Raw genomic sequence first — 8,433 nt, forward strand, 5'->3', positions numbered from 1 at the left:
GAGGTCATATACCCTATCTGTGGGAACGCCGGCCTGAGGTCATATACCCTATCTGTGGGAACGCCGGCCTGAGGTCATATACCCTATCTGTGGGAACGCTGGCCTGAGGTCATATACCCTATCTGTGGGAATGCCAGCCTGAGGTCATATACCCTATCTGTGGGAATGCTGGCCTGAGGTCACATACCCTATCTGTGGGAATGCCAGCCTGAGGTCACATACCCTATCTGTGGGAATGCCGGCCTGAGGTCATATACCCTATCTGTGGGAATGCCGGCCTGAGGTCACATATCCTATCTGTGGGAATGCCGGCCTGAGGTCACATATCCTATCTGTGGGAATGCCGGCCTGAGGTCATATATCCTATCTGTGGGAACGCTGGCCTGAGGTCACATACCCTATCTGTGGAAATGCCGGCCTGAGGTCATATACCCTATGTGTGGGAATGCCGGCCTGAGGTCACATACCCTATGTGTGGGAATGCCGGCCTGAGGTCACATACCCTATCTGTGGAAATGCCGGCCTGAGGTCATATACCCTATCTGTGGGAATGCCGGCCTGAGGTCACATACCCTATGTGTGGGAACGCCGGCCTGAGGTCACATACCCTATCTGTGGGAATGCCAGCCTGAGGTCATATACCCTATCTGTGGGAACGCTGGCCTGAGGTCACATACCCTATCTGTGGGAATGCTGGCCTGAGGTCATATACCCTATCTGTGGGAACGCTGGCCTGAGGTCACATACCCTATCTGTGGGAATGCCAGCCTGAGGTCATATACCCTATCTGTGGGAACGCTGGCCTGAGGTCACATACCCTATCTGTGGGAATGCTGGCCTGAGGTCATATACCCTATCTGTGGGAACGCTGGCCTGAGGTCATATACCCTATCTGTGGGAACGCCGGCCTGAGGTCACACACCCTATCTGTGGGAACGCCGGCCTGAGGTCACATACCCTATCTGTGGGAACGCTGGCCTGAGGTCACATACCCTATCTGTGGGAACGCTGGCCTGAGGTCACATACCCTATCTGTGGGAATGCCGGCCTGAGGTCACATACCCTATCTGTGGGAATGCTGACCTCCACCCTCCTGGCTCTGAAGCTATCTTGCTACCTCCTGTCGGTGCCGTTGGCAAGGGCAGAATTCCCACCTGGGAGAGCCTGACACGTGACACCTGGCACTGGACAGATGTGACTGGCAGAAGTTGATGAGCCACAAATCCTAGGGGAGGAGGATGCTACACAACACACAGGGACACACAGGCCCTAGGAGGCAGGGGTGAGCGGTCACCTAGTCCCACAGCACAATGTAATTGTCTTCTCTGGACAATCCTGCAGCTGGCAGCAAGCTGCAACCCAGTCACTGCTTCACTACAAGAAGGGTTGCTTGGCTAGGTGGCTGGTCCATGTGGAAGAGGGAGAAGGGAACATGCCAGGAGACATGAAGGGCCATCCAGGTGTCAGGAGAAGCATGTGGCATCAGATCTTAAGTTTAGGGCCCATACTACAGAAAGCCCTAGCTTCCCTGGGAGCCACCATCACTAACATGGCCATAGAATTCAAAGGAACAGACAGGCCAGGTGACAAGAACCAGGTTCTAAAGCAGGTCCTTAGCTCCGTGCTGGAGAGGTCTCGTCCATTCCAGGCTGGACCGGACCATGGGCTCTGTAGCCCCAGCCAGGGAAGCGCCCTGCCCAACCTCTCTCCTTCCTCCTAAGGGACCTGGGCAGCTTTGCTCACTGCGCCTGTGTACAAACAACACCCGGCAGATTTCAGATCTTACTTATCCCTGGGGATTCATCTCAAAGCCGCCTTTGGAAACTCCTAAGTAGGATGTAATGCGTGGATTTCAGCCTCACCGATAGTTTGCAGTGTTGTTATTCCCCAAGCCTTAGCATGCAGGAAGAAGCAACCCAGAAGAATAGTGTTTAAAGAAATAGCACCATGGGGTAGGAAGGGAAAGAAGGGGGATGGGAGGGCTGGGTGGATGGGGGAGGGTGGATGGGGGAGGGTGGTGGGGGAGGGTGGATGGGGGAGGGTGGATGGGGGAGGGTGGGTGGGGGAGGGTGGATGGGGGAGGCTACACACACACACACTGCTGTGTCTGTTCCTTCCACGAACTGACTGGATCTTTTCTGTCAAGTCCCTCACCCCAGCACACCCCAAGAGAAGCTCTCCTGCTCTCCGTAGCCTCAGTTACCTTTGCTAAGGACAAGCTCAGAGAAAACAGGCTGCTGGTCTTCCATGGGGAGGGAAGGACAGAGGGGACCGCCAAGATGATATGGAAAATATGTTCTTGACATATGTTTAAGGACATTTCGTGTTCAGGAAAAAAGCATAAGGTGTAGCTCCTTGAGGACCATCACTTACAGAAGGTAAACAGAGTGGGCAAGACTCCGTGAAACGCCAAGCTGGAGCAATAATAATTCCACGCTGAGTTGGCCTGCCTGCTACTTTTCCTACAGGAAGACCCTTTACTGTAGTAGGGGTGCTTGGGTAATGATGGCATCTTTTACTTAGGAACTTTGGGGTAAGAATCAGAAAGGCAGGGGTGGTGGCACTCTGGGAGCATCCTTAAGGTACAGCCAGTGGCATCTCAAAGAGATGAGACGCCATTACACACATCCCTCTGGGCTGAGGGAGTAACTGCTGAGCCCGGACATGGAAACAGGCCCTGAAGGGGGGGGGCGGTGCACAAAAGCCCACTGTAATGGTTGGGTGTTTTTGTCAACTTGACATAAATTAAAGCCACCTGGAAGGAGGGACCCTTAATTGAGGTATCGACTCCACCAGTTGGCCTGTAGACAAGTCTATGGGGCGTTTTCCTAATTAATGAGTAATGGGGGAGGGCCCAACCCACGGAGGGTCCTGAGTTCTATAAGAAGCAGGCTGAGCAAGCCATGGGGAGCCATCCAGTAAGCAGCGCCCCTCCATGGCCTCTGCATCAGCTCCTGCCTCCAGGTTCCTGCCCTGACTTCCTTCAGTGATGCACCATAAGGTGGAAGTATTAACCAGGGAAGGGGTGTGGCTTATAGGGCTCTCCGCTGTCCCTTGGCCCGGCGTATCCCTCTCCAGAACCTAGCATCTTGTGCCAAGTCATTGACTCTTACAGGTTAGTGCTGAGGTGTTGGAAGCAACAGTGGCCATAGGAAACCCTCCAGGCTTCCTCACCACGGTCCTCGGGCATCAGTCCTCGTTTTCTGAACTGAACTGGGTGAGTGAGCAGCCACACAAGGAACTGCTTTCCTGAGTGAGCAATTCAGTACACACACGGGGCAGATTGCTGGGCCTGTAGCTCTAGTCCTAAAGGCTTGTCCAGTTTCTTCCAGCCCTCAACCATGGCTCCCACAGATGACTCACAACAGTAAGACCCTGCCCAGCCTCCTTCCAACCCCACCACTTCCCACCCATGACTTAGTACAGGGGAGGGTCACCTTGCAGCTGTGTGTTAGTCCACATTGTCATCAATGAGCGGGGCTGTTGTCATAGTGACAGCAGAGAGTCTTGTGTGTGTGTCTGGGCCGTAAAGGTCACCCAAGGGCAAGTTCATACTGGGATGGAGATGCTTCCAAAGTCAAGAAAACCCCAGGCTGTGTGAGGCTCTCCAGAGTTCTGAACCAAGACCAGGCAGGAAAGTGTTGTTCAGCAGGCACACACATTGACCTGCAGAGTAGAAATCTTATTTTATTTTATTTTTGCCAAGTGCCAGCCCCACGTTTAAAATGAGGAAAGAGTTCAGGCAACAGCCTCCTGTTGTTTGGGGAATGAGGAAGCCAAATGAGAAAACAGAGAGGGGAACTTCTGGCAGAGTCAGAGCCGGGAAGCAATGTTTCAGATTATTCTGGGTGAAGCTCCAATTTTACAAACGAGGGCACTGACCTCCAGAAAGCCACAGAATTCCTTCAGGGTGAAGTAGGCCCATAATTCAGGCCAAGGCCACCTCGTCTAGTGTCTGCACATTCCTTGCTGGCCCTGCTTGTAGGCCAGAACCCAACAGCCTGTTACTATTTGACACCTGTCTCCTCAAGAAGAATGTTAGCCCTGTGTGAGCAGGTGCTGGAACAGTGACATCACTCTGATACCAGGAACGCTGCCTGATGCCTCCTAGGCAGTGGAGAGGAAAGAGAATGGGCAGAATGGAGAGAACAGAGTGAGCAAATACAGCCGAACTACCTGCATGAGATGGCGTGGGATAGAATGCCGTGGATGAAACTGGAATGGGAATGCAGCCTAACAGGGATGGGCATAAAGGACCCCAGGCTGCCCCTCCGCATTTCCCCGGTACAACACACCATCTCTTTCTTCACTTTCTATACCCATCCAATTGGTCTCTCACCCCAAGCTAGGACAGGGAATGCTGTACAGGTTGAGTGACTGGGCAGGGATAGCTCTTCGTTTTGGAGAGTGGAGGATGAAGCATTCAGATCCACAGCTGTGGAAAGGGATGAAGAACTGATGTGATGGTGAACTTTGTGTGTGAGCCAGAGGAGGCCCAGAAGTCAGGAGGCCTGCACGTTCCGTGAGCCTGTGCCATGACCTCAGCAATCTAGAGGAGCCACCATTGCTATCCATCTATTTTTCTCATGAGTCGGGCTCACACTGGCCTACGTCTCTGCTTTGTTTACCCTCCCCTGATGTCTGCCTCAATCACCATGCACCCCCACTCTGCCTGGCACTGAATCCCACCACTGACACATGACTCCCTTCCCTCGAAGCCCTGTGACCTTCCAGGCATGGTGGTACACATCTGTAATCCCAGCACTTGGGGAGCAGAGGACAGAGTGCCAGAATGCATTGTGAGTTTTAGGAAGTATAGACTATGGAAGAAACCATCTCCACACAACACACAAACCAAAACGTCACCAGTGTGTGTTCACGGATCCCATCCTGAGCTGGAGAGCATCGCATTGCGACTAAATCTCACTCACCACATCCTTGCCCCTCTGGCCTTTTCCAATAGCTTCTCTTTGCTACCAGTGTGCCTCCACAATGCCTTCCATCTGATGTAGCTGCCTCACCACCACTGTACTCACCATCTAACCTGAACCTAATGCCTTGCTTGCCAATCATCCTTACTAGGAAAAGGTGAGAGAGAAAGACAAAAAAACAAAACAAAACAAACAAAAAAAAAAAAACGCAGAATAACAAAATGTTGACTTGAATTCCATTTCTCTCCCAACCTCTAGCTGTTTAAGGGGCGAGAAGACAGGCTTTGCTCAGTATATGTATGTACACATTTCCTCTATGTAATCGCCTATTCTATTTATCCTGGGGAATTTGTTCCAAAGCCACCTTTTGGAAGCTCCTAAGTAGGACGTGATTCGGTGGATTTTCTGTTCTGCTCACTGCCTGGCAACGTCGTTTATTCCACAAACCCCTGACAGATCAGTGGGAGGTTGGGGAATGCATAAAAATATGGGGATGAGCTTTCTCCAGATATTCCCATATTGCTCCATCCTGGATTTGATGAAGGGACCTCTTAGCTGGACAGGGTTTATGCAAAGTTTCCTAACGTCTAAACTTTTACATTCTCATAACGTGTGTCGTTGGTAGGAGAGGAATTCTCTATGAATGGCATTTAAAAGCAAATTGGATTTTCTCCCCCTAGCTGATACTGCCCTCAGATCCACTGGCCAGAAGGATGTGGTTTGCTTCTTGTCTGAAGCAGCCATTTATCATGTGTCAGAATCGGAAACAAAATTCCTTTGTAGAAAACAGTCTAATACAGAGGTCCTTAATGTTCATAATTTAACTCAAATGTCATTTACATGCCAACTCTCTCATACCCTATGTCTAAAATGAGGGGCTGAGAGGTTTGTGGAGACTTTTTGAAGATCCTAAATTCATGTTCTGGAATAGCATTTCCATTAAACGCCAGCTTCTAATAGGCCATGAGAAAAGCCACCTGCTGGGCAGGGAGAAGGAAGAAATCCTTGGAGCCCAAGGAGGATGAGGGATCATCATCAGACAGCAAGAACAAGAGAGAGACTCTGACATTGGACATTCACCAGTGTATACACAGGCATTTCAATATGGCAGCCTTTTGCTTGGTGGAAGGACCAGGGTGGTGGCCAAAACCTTCACCTTCAAGATCTTTCTGGAAGGAAGGGTGCAATGCTAACAAATTAATTGAGGAGTACAGAGCAGCACATTCAACTCTGTTTAATAATAATAATAATAAGGTTTGCAATCTAGATACAGTGGAGTAATCCTGAAATCCCAGTTACTTATGAAGCTCAGGGAAAGATCACAAGTTCAAGACTTGCCTGGGCTACAGAGTAAATTCAACCCCCAGTAATACCTACAGCAATAAAATAAATAAAGCTTAATTGTCTCAAACCCCGACGTTTGCCATCCCTAACAGATGTGGGGCCCCTCACTAGCTCCCTTGGGCCCTCAGTCATATTCTCACTAGACAGACCTTCATTGTTGCCATTTATGTGGGTGCCCATGGGGCAAAGCTATCTCCAGGCCAAGGGCAGTCTGTCCCCCTCTGTATCTGTAACACCTGGGACACTGCTTGTTCCTTAGAGAGAGCCAAACAAAAAGTTGTTGAATAAACAAAAGACCCAGTCCCTACTCCTATGTTGTTCACTCCAAGAAACAAAACAAACTGTGGGCCAGTGCAGGAACTGGTACTCCGCCAGCCCGCCAGGCTGAGGATTCTGTCATGACAAGGGAGCCCCTGACTGCTGTGGCTTCCAACAGTAAGCTCTTCTTATTCCCCTGGCCATCACCAGACTACCCTATTTGCTTCAGAAGCAAAAAGGGAGGGCGCCAGTCTAGGGACAGGGAAAGAGACAATGAGTAAGGTCACACCGAAAGCATCTGACCCAAAGTAACACATGTCTGTGACCCAGCTGGCTACCAGGCAGCCAGGGAACAGCCTCCTCCACACATGACCTGCTAAGGAGAGGGAGAAGGTTCAAGACCACAGCACAGACACCCACAGACTCCACGATAGCAAGACACACCCGAGAACAGAGAAGGGAAGCAGGAGTAGTTCTGTGCCAATTCACCCCAAAACAACTTGATAAAGACTTAGTTCCTAAGTGATTCCTTTACAAGTCTGGCATGAGTGGACCCTTTGTCTGAATCAGTTGGGCCTGTTGTGATGACTGGGTGTTTCTCAACCACAGAGACATACTGTTAAGTTTGATACTCCAGCAGACACTGGTGAAGAGTCTGCCCTCAGGCCATAGACCCTAGAGGTTTGAGCTGGCCTACAGCATTTCCAGAATGGTTGAAACCCATCTTGAGAGAAACGTTGAAGCTATCAAATATGGTGGCACCTTACCACAGTCTAAAATTATGAAAGTCAGGGGCATTGACGTGCACCACTAACTTCCACTGTCTACAAGACTCACATTAATGACTGTTGTTCACTTGACATATATCTGAGTCAAAACTGTAACATGAATACTCTTTTCCAAGTCACATTTTTTTTTTCATTTTCCTGCTATAATTCGATTCATTTCTAGTTCCTTCTGCTGTTTAGTTGTGTTGACCCTTAAAGCTTTCCATCAGTCTTGACAAATTATATCCATTTTGCTGGTCTCTTTAAAGGAAGGATTTCTGGCTTTGTGAATAAGGCCAACTCTTTGTTTCAGGTTCAGCTGAGATTTTATCATTATTATCTCCTTCAGACTTCTACTGTCTGTGGCTCTGGATTACTGGTCGTTATTTGATTTCTTAAATGAAATCTTGGTTTATTTGTTTGCAGGCCTGGTGTTTTCTAATGACCCCTCGACTCCACACGGCTGATGCAGTGTGCTCTTGTATTTATTCTATAGTGCACAATCTGTTTTGACTGACCCTGTGATCCAGTTACCACTGTCAAATACAGTATTTCAATCACATGGGTGTGTGGGTTTACTTCTACTGTTATGTGGGGGTGGCTCCTCTCTATACCGTACTATGCTGGAAGACACGGCATTGAACTATGATAGTAATCTCCCAAAATGCATTGATTTATTTCTGACCCAACATGTAGGCAATCATGCTCCATCTGTGTTAGAGCTTTCCCGTCATCCCCGGGTTGGTAGGTAAGCACATGCTCAACCTTGCTAATCATGTTACATGTGTCTTCCACATCTTTGCTTTGTTTCTTTCTTTGTTGGTCTGGCTGGTTGATCTGTTGAGAAGTAAGTTAAAATCTCTGACTATAGGAATATATTTGTCTGCATCCCCCAGTAACGCTATCAATTTTTGCTTTTTATGTTTTCAAGTTTTTGTTATGTGCATAATGGCCCATGATTGCCATAGATCATCTTAACAGGGAATTTCTTTCCTCACCATAAAACATTCCTCTTTATTAGCTATTAATATCGCTGTCCCTATTTTTACATTATTAGCCTGCACTGCTACATATCTTTATATTTTTCTTCTAGTTTTCGACTTTGCTACTTGTTTTATATATGTATTTTCTTA

Source organism: Phodopus roborovskii, unplaced genomic scaffold (assembly GCF_943737965.1).
Source record: "Phodopus roborovskii unplaced genomic scaffold, PHOROB, whole genome shotgun sequence".
Classification (NCBI taxonomy): Eukaryota; Metazoa; Chordata; class Mammalia; order Rodentia; family Cricetidae; genus Phodopus; species Phodopus roborovskii.